Source organism: Mirounga leonina, unplaced genomic scaffold (genome assembly GCF_011800145.1).
Source record: "Mirounga leonina isolate KUSES-001 unplaced genomic scaffold, KU_Mleo_1.0 Mir_165, whole genome shotgun sequence".
Taxonomy (NCBI): Eukaryota; Metazoa; Chordata; class Mammalia; order Carnivora; family Phocidae; genus Mirounga; species Mirounga leonina.
Genome location: NW_023270415.1, coordinates 50,530,453 through 50,546,381, shown reverse-complemented (window position 1 = coordinate 50,546,381; position 15,929 = coordinate 50,530,453). Strand labels below are relative to the sequence as shown.

Genomic DNA, 15,929 nt, shown 5'->3' with positions numbered 1-15,929 from the left:
ACTCACTGGGAGGCCTGCTTCTCCCTCTCCCACTCCACCTGCTTGTGTTTCTTCTCTCGCTATGTCTCTGTCAAATAAATAAATAAAATCTAAAAAAAAAAAAAAGATTATCAGATAATCAAGTAGGTTGTTGTTTTTCCTGCCATGCTGGTGTCCTTCTTGGACCCTTCCTTTCTTCTATTCTATTCTCAACTAATTGCTCTTTGTAACTAAAATTTTTTTTTCCTTATCATCCTGAGAATTCCCTTGATTTTGTCCTGTATTAGATTCTAGGTTTCCTGAATACTCTATTTCTTTTTTTCCTTTCCTTTCCTTTCCTTTCCTTTCCTTTCCTTTCCTTTCCTTTCCTTCCTTTCCTTTCTTCCTTTCATCCTTTCTTGTTTTGTACTTTTAGAGTACAATTTCATGTAGCTTCCTGGGAAAATGTATATATAAGGTAATTTTTTTTTTTTGAGATTTGACAAGACTGAAATTCTCCTTATTTTGCCCTAATATGTGATATGTGGTTTATGAGGGTATAGATTTCTAGGGTGTAAATTACTTTTCCTGAATTGTTTTTCTTTTTTTTTTCATTTTTTATTGAGTTTTATTGAGATATAATTCTATATATCATTATATAAGTTTAAGGAGTACCCCATGATGATTTGAAACACTTATATTTTGCAAAATGATTACCACAACAAGGTTAGTTAACACCTCCATCACCTCACATAATTACCTTTTTTTTGTTTGTGGTGAGACTATTTAACAACTACTGTCTTAGCAACTTTCAAGTGTATAATACAGTATTGTTAACTATAGTCACGATGCTGTACATTAAATCCCCAGAACTTATTCATCTTATTTTTTTTAAGATTTTATTTCAGAGAGAACAAGAATGAGAGCACCTGGGGGTTGGGGCAGAGAGAGAGAGAGAGAGAAGTGGGCTCCCCACTGAGCAGGGATCCTGACTCCCAGAACCCCTGGATCCATCCCAGGACCCTGGGATCATGACCTGAGCCGAAGGCAGATGCTTAACTGACTGAGCCACCCAGGTGCACCCATATAGTAGTTCTATTTTTAATTTTTTGAGGAACCTCCATAGTGTTTTCCATTGTGGTTGTACCAGTTATTACTCCTATTGACAGTGCAAAAGGATTCCCTTTTCTTTATATCTTCACCAATGCTTTTGTTAGATGATATCTCATTGTGGTTTTGATATACATTTCCTTGATGATTAGTGATGTTGAGAATCTTTTCAAGCACTTGTTGGCCATTTGTATATCTTCTTTGGAAAAAAGATGGTTCAGGTCCTCTGCACATTTTTTAATTGGATTGTTTGGTTTTTTGCTACTGAAGTTATATGAGTTATTTTTATATTATGGATATTAACCCCTTATCAGATAGATGATTTGCAAATACTTTCTCACATTCCATAGATTACCTTTTCAGTTTGCTCATTGTTTCTTTTGCTGTAAAGAAGGCCTTTTAGTTTGATACAGTCTCAGCTTGTTTATTTTTGCTTTTGTTGCTTGTGTTTTTGATGCCAAAAAATTGTCTGGAGGACCAATTCCAAGGAGGATTTTTCCTATTTTTTCTCTTAGTATTTTTATGTTTTTAAGCTTATTTTAAGACCTATAATCCATTTCAAATTAATTTTTGTGAGTGGTTAAGTAGAGCTCTAATTTCATTCTTTTGAATGTGATTGTCCAGTTTTCCCATCACCATTTATGGAAGAGACTGTCCATTCCCTATTGAGTATTCTTGACTTTTTTGTCAAATATTAGTTGACTCTATATGTGAGGAAATAGTTTCTAGGCTCTTTATTCAGTTTCACTGTTCTATATGTCCGTTTTTATGCTAGTACCATATTATTTGTTTTTATTTTTGTTTTTGTATTTTTTGCTATAGCTTTGTTAATTTAGTTTGAAATCAGGAAGTCTGTTGCTTTCAGCTTTGCTCTTCTTTCTCAGAATTGTTTTGGCTATTTAGGGTCTTTTTGTGGTTCCCTTATGAATTTTAGGATTGTTTTTTCTATTTCTTTAAAAATGCTATTGGAATTTTGATAGAGATTGAATTGAATTTATGACTTTGGGTAGTATGGACATTAAAAAAACATTAATTCCTCCAATTCATGAACACATGGGATGCCCCGTGGCATTCCTACGACAGAGTGGTCACGCAGGTCTCAGCATTCCAAAGGCTTACGCCCTTCTCCGAAATCTTCCCTCGCCCCCGTGTCCTCCATGTTACATTTTGGCAAGCCAGGTATTATGGATGATTTCATACTCTACATTAACTCCAACATTTGTGTCTTCTTCAATTTCTTTCATCAATATCCTATAATTTTAAAGGTACAGATATTTTGGGGCGCCTGGTTGGCTCTGTCGGTTAAGTGTCCAACTCTTGATTTTGGCTCAGGTTATATCTCAGAGCTGTGGGATCAAGCCCTGCGTCGGGCTCCACACTGAGTGCAGAGTTTGCTTGTCCCTCTTCTTCTGCTCCTCCCCCTACTCACTCTCCCTCTAAAATAAATAAAAATAAAAAATCTAAATGTACAGATATTTTATCTCCTTGGCTAAATTTATTCCTAAGTATTTTTATGGTACTGTAAATGGGATTGTTTTCTTATATTTTCAGGTAGCTTTTTGTTAGTTTATAAAAATGCAACTGATTTTTGTGTGTTGATTATAGGACCTGCAACTTTATTGAATATTTGTATTAGTTCCAACAGTTTTTAGTGAAGGTTTTAGACATTTCCATATATAAAATCATATCTTCTGCAAATAATTTTACTTCTTTTCTTCTGATTTGGAGGCCTTTCCTTTCATTTTCTTGACTAATTGCTCCAGGTAGGGTATCAGCTTTATATTGAATAGGAATCGTAAAAGTGGGCACCCTTGTCTTATTCCTGATCTTAGAGGAAAGGCTTTCAGCCTTTCATCATTGGGTATGATGTTAGCTGTGGGCTTGTCATATACGACCTTACTTATGTTGAGGAACATTCCTTCTATATTCAAATTTTTGTGAGTTTTTACCATGAAGGATGATTAATTTTGTCAAATGCTCTTTCTGCATCTACTAAGAAAATCACATGATTTTTATCTTTCATTCTATTAGTGTAGTATATCACAGTTATTTATTTGTGTATGTTGAACCATTTTTGAATTCTAAGGATAAAGCATACTTGATCATGGTATATGATTCTTTTAACGTGCTGTTGAATTAAGTTGCTAAAATATTGTTGAGAATTTTTGTATCTATATTCATCAAGAATATTGGCTTGCAGTTTTCTTTTCTTGTAGTGTCATTTTCTGACTTTCATATCAGAATAATCCTGGCCTGACAAAATGAGTTTGGGAGTATAGACACCTCTGCAGTTTTTTGGAAGAGTTCAAGAAATGTTGGTGTTAATGTTTGGTAGAATTCACCAGTGAAACCATCTGCTCCTGAGCTTTCCTTTGTTGGGAGGGTTTTGATTATTAATTCTTCCTAAAACTTAGTCATTCATATTTTCAGTTTCTTTTTTAGTCAGTCTTGGTAGATTGTATGTTTCTAGGAATTTATCCATTTCTGCTAGGTTATCCAATTTGTTAGCATATAGTTGTTCATAGTAGTATCTTATGATTCTTTTGAACTTCTGCATCATTCACTGTAATGCCTCATCTTTCATTTCAGGTTTTATTTACTTGAGTCTTCTCTCTTTTTTTCTTAGTCCAGCTAAAGGTTTGTCAGTTTACATTTCAGAAAATCGGCTCTTAGTTTCATTGATTTTTTTCCTATCCCTCTTTTTCTATTTCATTTATTCCTACTCTGATCATTACTGTCTCCTTCCTTCTGCTAACCCTGGGCTTACTTATTCTTTTCTAGTTCTAGTTCCTTTAAGATATAAAGTTGGGTTGTATATTTGAGATCTTCCTTTTTTCTTCATGTAGTCATTTATCACTATAAACTTCCCTTTTAGAACTGCTTTTGCTCCATTCCATAAGTTCTGGTATGCTGAGTTTCCTTTTCCTTTGTTTCAAGATATTTTTTAATTTCTCTTTTGATTTCTTTGATCTATTGGTTATTTAGGAGTGTGTTAATGCCACATAATTATGGATTTTTCCATTTTCCTATTGTTATTGATTTCTATCTTCATACCATTATGAAGAGATATTTCTAACCTAATAATATGATTTTAGTCTTCTTAAATTTGCTAAGACTTGTTTTGTGACCTTGCATATGTTCTATCCTGGAGGAAATTTTGTGTGCACTTGAGAAGAATGTGTATTCTGCTGCTGTTGGATGGAATGTTTTGGTATATGTTTCTTGGGTTTATTTGATCTAAAGCATAGTTCAAGTGCAATATTTCCTTATCAGTTTTCTGTCTGGATGATCAATCCATTATTGAAAGTAGGATACTGACATCCCTTACTATTCTATTGTTATTGTATTGTTGTCTGTTTTTCCCTTCAGATCTTTTAGTATTTGTTTGATATATTTAGATCCTACAATGTTGGGTGTATGTGTATTTTAGATTGTTATATCCTCTTGATGAATTGATCCCTTTATTATTATATAATGATCTTCTTTGTATCTTTACCACCTGTCACTTACGGTCTATTTTAATACCAGTATAGCTATTCCTGCTCTCTTTTGGTTTCCTCTTGCCTGAAACATAGTTTTCTGTTCCTTCACTTTGAACATATGTGTGTCCTTAAAACTGAAGCGAGTCTCTTGTAGGAAGCATACAGTTTGTTCTTTTTGTTGTTGTTGTTTATTTTTTTCCGTTCAGCTACTTTGTCTCTTGATTAAAGAATTTAATTCATTTATATTTTGCATAATTATTGATAACTAAGGACTTATTCCATAATATTAATTGTTTTCTGGCTTTCTTGTAGTCTCTTTGTTCCTTTCATCCTCTTTTGCTGCCTTTGTTTGTGAATTGATGGTTTTCCATAATGATGAATGCTTTGATTCCCTTCTTTTCATCTTTGCGTATCTGCTGTCGGTTTTTGTTCTGTAGTTATCATGAGGCTTACCTAAAACATCTTATTGATATAACAGTCTATTATAAACTAACAGCAACTTAACTTCAATTACATATAAAAATTTTGCTTTGTTACTCATTTAATTTTTTTATTTCACAATATGCATCTTTTTATATTATATATTCACTAACAAATTATTATAGCTATTGCTATATTTAATACGTCCATAATGTGGTTAGTAGGGTTGGTGCTCCTTTGACATGTTCCAAAGGATACTTGTATCCTTTAAATTTTTTTGCTAGAATTAAGTGGCTAGCACAGTACCATATACAATGTTATAATATCCTGAAATTGACTTTATATTTACCTTTACTAGTGTGTTGCATATTTTCATGTTACTTATTAGTTCCCTTTCATTGCAGCTTTAAGAACTCCTTTCAGGATTTCTCGTAAGTCAGGTCTAGTGGTGAGGAACTCCCTCAGCTTTTGTTTATCTGAGAATATCTCTATCTCTCCTTCATTCCTAAAGGACAACTTTGATCCACAGAGTATCCCACTCTCTCCTGGCCTATAAGGTTTCTGCCAAGAAACCTGCTGATAGCCTTATGGGGGTTCCTTTTTAAGTGATAAGCTTCTTTACTCTTCCTGCTTGTAAGATTCTTTGTCTTTGATTTTTGACAGCTTTTATAATGTGTCTTGGAGAATAAGTTGAATTAGGGGACCTATGAGTTTGTGAACATGGATGGCCAAATCTCTCTTCAGATGTGGAACTTTTGAGCCATTATTACTTTTTAAAATATAGAATGTCTCGAATTTGTATGTCATCCTTGTGCAGGCAGGCACCATAGCTAATCTTCTCTGTATCATTCCAGTTTTAGTATATGTGCTAACAAAGCAAACACAAGCCATTATTTTTTAAAATAAGTTTTCTGCCTCCATCCCCCTTTCTTCTCGAATTCCAGTAATTCTCATATTGGCTTGTTCAATGGTATCTCATAGATCACACAATGTTTCTTGACTCTTTTTAATTCTTTTTTCTTTGTTCTCTCTGAATAGATCATTTAAAAAGTCTTGTCTTCAATTTCAGATTCTTTCTTCTGCTTGATCCATTTTGATTTTGGTTCTTTATTGCATTTTTCATTTCATTTCATAAATAAAATGAAAGTTATCCTTTCACCTCAGAATTTGTTTTTTTTTAAATGATTTCTGGTTGTTTTTTTTAACTTCTCATTTTGTTTGCACATTGTTTTCCTGATTTCATTGAATTGTGTTTCTGTGTTTTCTTGTAGTTCACTGAGCTTTCTTAAAACAGCTATTTTGAATTTTTGATTAGGTAAATTGCAGATCTCCATGTCTTTGAGGTTGATTAATGGAAGATCATTGTGATCCTTCAGTGGTGTCATGTTTCCATGACTTTCTGTGTTCCTTGAAGTCTTGCATTGCTATCTTTGCATTTAAAGTAGCAGTCACCTCCTCCATTCTTTACTGAATAACTTTGGAAAAGAATCATCTTCCTTCAGCCCTACGAGGCATTCTGGGGCTTTCTCAGATCTTCTGTGGATACACATTGCTCCACACTTCTTGCTCCCTCTTGTGGCAGAGTCTTTTTTGTTGTTGGTTGGTTTGTTTCAAGTTTTTATTTAAATTCTGGTTAGTTAACATACAGTGTAACATTCATTTCAGGAGTAGAATTTAGTGACTCATCACTTACATATAACACCCAGTGCTCATCCCAACAAGTGCCCTCCTTAATACCCATCACCTGTTTAGCCCATCCCCTGCCCACGTCCCCTCCAGCAACCCTCAGTTTCTTCTCTATAGTTAAGAGTCTGTTTTGTAGTTTGCCTCTCTCTCTCTCTGTCTTCCCCCTATGTGCATCTGTATTGTTTCTTAAATTTTGTGGCAGATTCTTAAGCTTGTATGCTTTCTTTTGATCCTGCTGCACACCAGGCCTATTGCTGACAGCCACCCTTTTACTTTCTCAAAGGTGATGCTAAATGTTCATTTTTGGTCTCTTCCTGGCCCATAGATACAGTCCAGCTTTATGTGCATGCTCACTACTTGTCTGCCAAAGCTCACTCTTGCTACTGTTAGGGACACATACAAAGAGCTGCCCATTAAGGTGTGTGGGTGCAGCCCACAGAGTGCTATTGATGTCCATGGGCCCACTGCGGGGATTGACAGGTGAGGCATCTCAACAGCTATGGGGTGGGCCTCCTGATGGAGTCCATAATGTGTTTAGTAGGGTCGGTGTTCCTTTGACATGATCCAAGCCTTTGCTGTTGTTCTCCTAGCTGCTTACAACCCCCAGTCATGCAATTCATGATGCAGTACTCTGGACGGGATGAGAGAGAAATGGGCCTCTGGCAGCATCCCACACAGCTGGGGAAGCCAGGCACTCACGCACATGTTCTCACTTTCCTCCACAAGAGAAATCATAGGCTAAGAAGGGCTCTCATGGCACTAGCTATGCCACTTTGGGAGAGCGGTGACATGGATAAACGCAAGCTCTTTCTCTTACCCTCTTCAACTTGTTCAGTCTCTGATTTTCTTGTTCCAACAGTGTGCTGGAACTTCTCTGCAGGATTCCTGGACTTCCACAAAGACTTTCTTATCTATGATGACTGTCTAAGTCAGGGTTCTCCAGGGCTTCTGGACTGCAGGCAAAGGGCCAGGGATCAGTTCCTGGGCCACTTTTGTGTTCATAGCCTGGACCAAGATTTGTTTGACTATGGCACAATGCACAGGTGGGTGAGACATCTCCTAGGCACCTAGGCATATGGTGCTGGCTCCCACAGAAACACTTTTTTTGTGGATGGATGCCAAATTATTTTGGGGGGGCATCCAAGAAGGGACTCCCTCAGTTTTTAAACCAGTGTTGCATTGAATTCTATCTTCCAGTGCCATTCAGAGAAGTCTGATGCTGTATAATTTCCTTAACATCTGAATGTAGCCTGCTTCTTTCCCCCACTCCCACCCTGGAAACTTGCAGGATCTTCTCTTTACCCTCAATCCTCTGAAATTTCATAATGTGAAAATATGTTGCACTGTCTCCCCATTTACTGAGCTTCCCATTTGCTTGCTGAACCATTTCTGAGAAACTTCTTCGTTTTCTTTCTTTCCCTGGAATTATTATTATCTCAGTCCTCCTTGAATGGATACTACCATTTTCTTGTATTTTCCTTTGTTCACTTTCACCATTTTTCTTATTTTCTGGAAAATGTCTTTGGCTTTGCCATTCAAATCTTCACTGCAATTTTTATTTATGTGATCATATTTTAATTTCTTTGACTTGTTGGTTTTATTTTGAAAGAGTTCTTTTTTAGTATTCTGTTTATTCCCTCCTTTCCATGTCTCTGAGTCCAGTAATTACAAGTTTTCTTCAGTTCTTTGAGAATTTTGTGTCCTTAGTGCTTCTTTTTTTTCTATATAATTTTGTACCTGTCTTTCATGTTAGAATTTTTCATACTCTTTAGTATCTTTGATTTTCTGTTTCTAATATGACCGAGACACTAAAAACCTAATTGGAAGTTTGTGTGTAAGCATAGAATGGGGTTTGAGAAGTACTTGTGAGGTTGTGGGCTTTGGGTGATAGGACAAAGATCTTCCTGCTGGAGGTCCCTGTCTATACAGAGTTTTCTTGGGTTCAACACACTCTCCAGAGAGAAATCCTGCAATACTCAGGCTCATAAGCACATAGCCAGTGAAGGAGCTTTACTATCTCACTATTTAGTGTATAGCCTTTTATTTAATCTCTCCTTTCAGTACAGAATTCCCATCTTCAGTTGTTATCACTGAATACAAAATACAGAATATCTCTAGGTTTACTGTAAAGAATAAGTCTCAGCCTTTAGCCAAGTACTGAGAAGTTGATAACTGGCAGTGTGGTATGGGAGAAAAATTAGAGGTATCATTGATTCTTATATAGACTTTGCACCAATCCTTGTATTTCCAGTCCCACCTGCAATCCCACTTTCAGGTATACCTATTATTTGTATTCCATAATTTTTCTCTTTTCTTTTTCACTCTTATTTTTTGCAGTATAGTCTCAAATAACTTTCTTGGAATGTGTACATATGAGATAAAACTACTGAATCTTTATGTATGTGAAAATGTATTTATTTTGCTCTGATCCTTGGTTGATAGTTTAGCTGGGAATATAATTTTAAGTTTAAAAACAAGTTTTCCCTTGTTAAATTCAAGAAAACATCATTCTTGTCTTCTAGTATCCAGTATTACTGGTTGGAAATGTAATATTAGTCAAAAAACTTTGCCTTTTATCTAATCCTTACTCAGCTAATGCTTTTATTATTTTCTCATTAACTGGTTCTTCTGGAATTTTACACTTTATTTATTTATTTATTTTTACTTTTAAAGATTTTATTTATTTATTTATTTGAGAGAGAGCGAATGAGAGAGAGAGCACACGAGAGGGGGGAGGGTCAGAGGGAGAAGCAGACTCCCTGCTGAGCAGGGAGCCCAATGTGGGACTCAATCCCAGGACTCCAGGATCATGACCTGAGCCAAAGGCAGCCGCTTAACCAACTGAGCCACCCAAGCGCCCCTATTTATTTATTTTAAAGATTTTGTTTATTTTAGAGAGAGAGAGTGCATGAGCATGAGTGGGGGGAGGGGCAGATGGAATGGGAGAAGCAGACTCTCTGCTGAGCAGGGAGCCTGACACGGACTCAATCCCAGGACCCTGGGATCACGACTGAAGCTGAAGGCAGATGCTTAACCGACTAAGCCACTCAGGCTCCCCACATTGTTTTTATTTATATTGTATTATTTATATTCAATTTATATGCTATTATTAGTATATATAATGTAGTATGTTAGTATATATATTATTAATATTAGTATCATATATACTATTATTTGTATACTATTAAATATTATAAATTTCAACCCACCAGTAATCTATCCTGTAACAGTCTTAACAGGAGCCTGGTTTTATTCAGATCTTACCCCTTCTCCACACAGCCGGTGATTCATGTAAACTTGCCTCATTTCCACTCTGAGTGATCTTTAATTAATTCTAATGCCGTAATATGATCTCATTCCCCCTTGTTAGTGATTGTTTTAGGAATGGGCAAGGGACCCAATTCTGGACAAGGGAAGAGTGGCTGGAGGCTTTTGGGAAAGGAGAGAAGTATGGGGAGAGTTGCTGGAGGCTTTTGTTCTTAGGAGAGTATGGGGAGCCTGTTTGTCTCACTTCTCCTGAAAATAGACATGGAAGAATATTGCATCCCTTGTTTCTGTCATCCATTTTGGACAGTGAGAAAATCTATTTCTAAAACAGAGCTAACCCACAGAGCTATGGATAACAAAGGGAGAATAGCATTCAAATAAAGCTGAACCCCAGTCATACTAGGCTTGGCAATTGCTTTGCTTTTAGACTTCCTGTCACATGAGCCAATAGGTTTCTTAATATTTAAGACAATTTGTACTGGTTTTCTGTTACTCAAAGCTGAAAGTAACATAACTGATTCTGAAGTTGTAGAAAAGTATTTTGTCTTTTATTCTTGAGTCACATGGACTGAAGAGGAGTGGAGAATATGGATGGGGAAAAGGATTGTCATCCTGTGGTGTAGTTTAGTATTCAGACTTTGAGTTTAGCCAATAGCATCACTTCTACCCTCTTTGTACCTGGCAGTTCTAAATCCTGTGCATCTTTAGATGTGTCATATACACAGCATATCATTATCATGGTGTCTGAAGACAGCGTATTTGGGTTCAAATCTTGACTCTGTCATTTTTAGCTAGGTAATCTTTTGCATGTTATTAAATATCTGTGTGTTTCAGGTTACTCATAGTCAAAATGGAATATGATGGTATTTATACTGCAGAGAAGAGTTGTATTAAATGGGTTATATGAAAAGTTTTTGGCATGTAGAAAGTGCTGTTTAATTGTTAGCTATTAACAGATTACTCAAATAAATCATTTCTTCTCTTCTTTTTTAGCAGCAGAACCCTAATCTTGTTCAAGATGTTCAGTTAGAAGTACTAATTTTCTGAAATTACCTTAGAGCTAGATTTGGCTGTGTAATGCAGTTCAGACCAATAAAATGCAAGCAGAGATCTACTGAATGTGGCTAAAGAACCTGAAATGGTTTTGCTCAAAAGCCACAATGCATCTTTTTTTCTTGGCCCACCCCCTTGCTCATATCTGGAATGGGACATGATTCTTGGATATAGGAGAGCCATCTTGTAATCATAAGAACAAAATCTACACAGTTTGGAATATAGTTGGAAAAGAGGAGCCAATTCTGATGACTTCCTTTAGCCGTATATCAGCCCTGAACTGACTCTGGAATCCTTACTCTGCAAAAAGGAAAAACACCTGTTTTGTTAAGCACTATATTTAGGTGCTTACATACAGCCAAAGGCAATCCTAACTACTACACAAGGGACCTTCTGGGCAAGGTGGTGCTCTCTTTTTGCCTTTTGAGACCTTGGTTTTACGGAGGTTATTTTCTTATTATGCTTTATACTTTCAATAGATTTCTATCCTTGCTTCACATTTTAGAAGTTTAGTTATCTACAAATGATTTCAATGACTTCTTCCCAACCTCCTTACCTTTAAGGTTTACTCCTTTTTTATTCCTATATTTTCTTCTCTGGAGAAAATGGAAATAACAGTAATACTTATCCTGGGGACTATGAACTTCAATTCTTTCAGGGGCTATGGGCAGTGTAAAAAAAATGAAGTATCCAGATGTAAGACACAGGTGAGGATTATGGAGACATGGAGAGTACATGTCCTTGTTAAAGGTTTTTAAATACAAATAAAATAGATACTGTACCACTCAAAGAATATAGACCTGTAGGCCCAATCTGGGTATAGGCTAAAATTCTGCAGATTCTGATTTTAAGACATAATACATGTGAAAGAACTGTCATACTTACTGAACTGCAATGCACCTCCTCACCAAAACACTGATATCAGTAATAATAAAACAATATACAATTAAGACCTTTCAAAATTGAAAGTGTATTTAGCTAAAATACTTCCAAACTGAAATTGTTTTTCCCCTTTTTGGTTTTTGACTGATACATAAGGTAATGCAGTAACTAATATTATACTCAATAGACAAAAGAAACAAACAAAAATCCTCTCTGTGGGGGTTGCTATGGCTTTGGAAGAAAACCAACTATAAGCAAAAATGTAAGATAGGAAAATATGCATTTCCCACCCCTATCCTTCCTCAGTTTTTTTCCTCTCCCTGCCTTAATATATGTGTTGAGGATTTGCATTATAATAAGGGCTTATAATACACTTTAAAACTCTAATTAACCAAGCACTTGTTACTAGTGATACCCAGTTCCTGCACATAAACCACCAGTGTGTACCCTGCCTTCCAGTAAGATTGAATCTGCATGGAATCTACCAGAGAACATGCTTATGCTGCTCCCATTTCCTATAGAGATGAGTGGATTGCAGTGGCAATAACTGTTAGCTCTTGTTCTGTTGGTTAGTTCTTTGGTTCTATACACTTACATCTGCACAGATAAAAGTTTGGCCAGCAAGGAAACTGAGGTTCAGAATGGAATATTATATGTCTTAAGCTCAGAGTAACTGGACATGGTGGAATTCTAACCATGCACTGTCTAATGAGAAAATGATGGAGTTTTCCTTATGCCATTAAAGCTCCCCTGATAGTGGACAATTACAAAATCTGGACTCTCAAACAAATGGACAGTGAACTGGACTGATAATCAGGAAAGCAAGGGGTTAAACTAGACTCTTCAACTTGGAGAATTGTACTAATCGTTAGCCTTATTGTTCACATCGGTAATTTTTTTTCAGATGCTAAATTTGATGCCTTTATAATTCTAATGTTAGTTTTAAGTACCATGTTTTAGACTGTGAAACTCTAAATAGTAGGAACTTTGTCTAAATACGTGATTTGTGTACTACTTACATACCTAAACAGATCTTGAAAATGTTCTTGATAATGTAAACAATTTGTCAAATTTTAAATATATATATTTTTAAAGATTTTATTTATTTATTTGACAGAGAGAGAGACAGCGAGAGAGGGAATACAAGCAAGGGGGAATGAGAGAGGGAGAAGCAGGTTTCCTGCCAAGCAGGGAGCCCAATGCGGGGCCTGATCCCAGAACCCTGGGATCATGACCTGAGCCGAAGGCAGATGCTTAACGACTGAGCCACCCAGGCACCCCTAAATGTATTTTTCTTATTACTTTTTTGTCTCTACATTAATATATTGTGGAACTCTATACAGGAAAGGCTCATGTAGTCATTGTTTTTGGAACAAATTTCATTGAAAGGCTCTAATCCAGATGTCTGTGTAAAGAGAATGTGAACTTATGTCTTTGCCACTTGCCGGAAATAGAGCCCTAGTTTAATGTAGTACAGAGTACTGCCTTACAATTTTCATAAGATAGATCGATAGATGCTTATTAGAATATTTGGCAGAAGGATTTGCAACGACGTGGATGGAACTGGAGGGTATTATGTTGAGTGAAATAAGTCAAAAAGAGAAAGACATGTATCATATGATCTCACTGATATGAGGAATTCTTAATCGCAGGAATCAAACTGAGGGTTGTTGGAGTGGGGGGTGGGGTGGGAGGGATGGGGTGACTGGGTGATAGACACTGGGGAGGGTATGTGCTCTGGTAAGCGCTGTGAATTGTGCAAGACTGTTGAATCTCAGATCTGTACCTCTGAAACAAATAATGCAATATATGTTAAGAAAAAAAAAAGAAGAAGAAGAAGAAGGTAGTGGGAGGGGAAGAATGAAGCGGGGGAAATCGGAGGGGTAGACGAACCATGAGAGACGATGGACTCTGAAAAACAAACAGGGCTCTAGAGGGGAGGGGGGTGGGAGGATGGGTTAGCCTGGTGGTGGGTATTGAGGAGGGCACATTCTGCATGGAGCACTGGGTGTTGTGCACAAACAATGAATCATGGAACACTTCATCTAAAACTAATGATGTAATGTATGGGGATTAACATAAGAATAAAAAAAAAGAAAAAAAAAAAGAATATTTGGCAGAAGGAAGTTTTGAAATATTTTGCGTCAATAGGAAATTTAGTCCATGACTACAGACTAGGTGGTTTTTATATATGTGGCTACAAAATTTCATTTAAGTATTTCCTTGGTAATATGAAATTTGAATTCCCAAAGGCCAACATAAATGTGACTAATAATAATTTGTGTTTCAACTATATTCTAAAGCCAGTTTTTGACTTAACTTTTAAGCTCCTTTTTCCTGTAAAAAATCTGCTCTGTCACATTGCCACACAACATCCTGTTACCCTATTTTCCTAAGCTGGCAGGAAATGGTCCACTATTGATGTCTGTAATGGGGAAATACTTCTCACCGATCTCGTCTGCTTTGATCGAAACTTAACCTCATCAACATGAACCACTTAGATGAGACTATCTGGAAACATTGAGTAGGTTCCTATTTGTTTAAAGGATGAGGCAAAATCTCTGTTCCGATGAAACATAACAAAATTCAGACTTTCGTATTTAAGATACATTGCAGTGTTCGAATTCTCATCTTCTTTCATCAGTTAGTAAATACATTTATATATCATGTGTCTGCTATGTACCTAGCCATTCTTCTCAGGACTAGTTTTGCTGCTTAGAAAGCTAGCCAAAAAATTGATCTGGTTACAGTCTATTTGTTTTCTTACCACAAGGGTGAAATGCTACAAAATAGCAAATTAAATTAAAAACAAATAACTCTGTGAGGGCCAATCATTTATGCCCTGATGTTAATTATTACAATCACAATTTTACATTTTTATAACTAGATGAACTGAGAACACTGAAAGGAGTAAAAAATAAGGAAAGGGAAATTGATTTTGGATTTTCAAGATTAGGAAGGCAGTGCTGGTTGAGCTACAAGTAGGATTTCTGCATACAATTCACTCATTCCTTCATGTATTCACTCAAATATACTTCCTCAGTATTTATAATGTGTCACCCTCTCTTTTAAAGGCTGGAAATAGAAAGACAAGTTGCAGCCAGAAACAAGAAGACAATATTCAGTAACTGTATTCTGGGGAAGGGAGATGATCATGAGATGAAAAGAACAAAAAGCTGGGCAAAAGCGAGACTGTGCTAAATGTTGACTACTCAGATATTTGGCCTCAGGCCAAACCTGCTTTCTTTCCTGATGACACTTTAGTCAAACAAAAGCAAGCATGTAGTGGAGAGCAAGAACAAACAAACCCATATCTTTCAACCTTTTACTGACAACTATTATTTCTGTACGTGAGTATTTCTGTAGTTTCAATAGAATAATCTGATTGCAGTAACAGTTTATTTGGCAATATCTTTGACCTAAAACATGCAATAATTTCTCTTTAGTATAGCTATAAGTTTACAGTTCAGCACATTGTAAATGATATGGAAGTTTCACCTTACTCAAGTAAATAACAATATAAAATATCAATACACAGAAAATGATGAAGATATTGATTTTAATTAAATGAATGCCTCAATGATTCTTCCTCATTCTCATGCTTTTCATATTTATTTAAGCATAATAAGGTCTCTTTTTTAACAAGGTGAAACAATTTTGCAATGGAAGACTTTGGATGATACCATAGTTTTTACATGGTTATAACACAGAAAGTAATCTTCTTTCAGGCAACCTTTTTAAAGGTGTATTCTGCTCCCCTGGTTTTTCTTGTTCTGTCATAGCTAATCATTAATTACAATACACAGAAGACAAAAGGGTATCTTAAACTCAAGGAAATAGGAAGCAATGGAAAGATTTCTTGAGATGACTGCAGTACAGTAGTTTACTATGCATTAACTTAAGCATAATTATGCCCAATAAAGAGTAAAGAATGCACATTTGATTTCTAATATAAATATCTAGATTTTGTTCATGAAGATACTGATGAGAACCATTAGCCACCATGTAAATATGTAACTTAAGAAATATTTCAGTGGAAATATTACTTATTAATGGCTTATTATGTGTTAT

At 35.9% G+C, this 15,929-nt stretch overlaps 1 non-coding gene across 1 annotated transcript; it reads right to left on the bottom strand.

The window, feature by feature from the left end:
* Nucleotides 1–5,744: 5,744 nt before the first annotated feature.
* On the bottom strand, nucleotides 5,745–5,854 carry LOC118015462. Its single transcript, XR_004680631.1, has one exon. It is a non-coding gene; the product is annotated as a U6 spliceosomal RNA (small nuclear RNA).
* Between the last annotated feature and the right edge of the window lie 10,075 nt (nucleotides 5,855–15,929).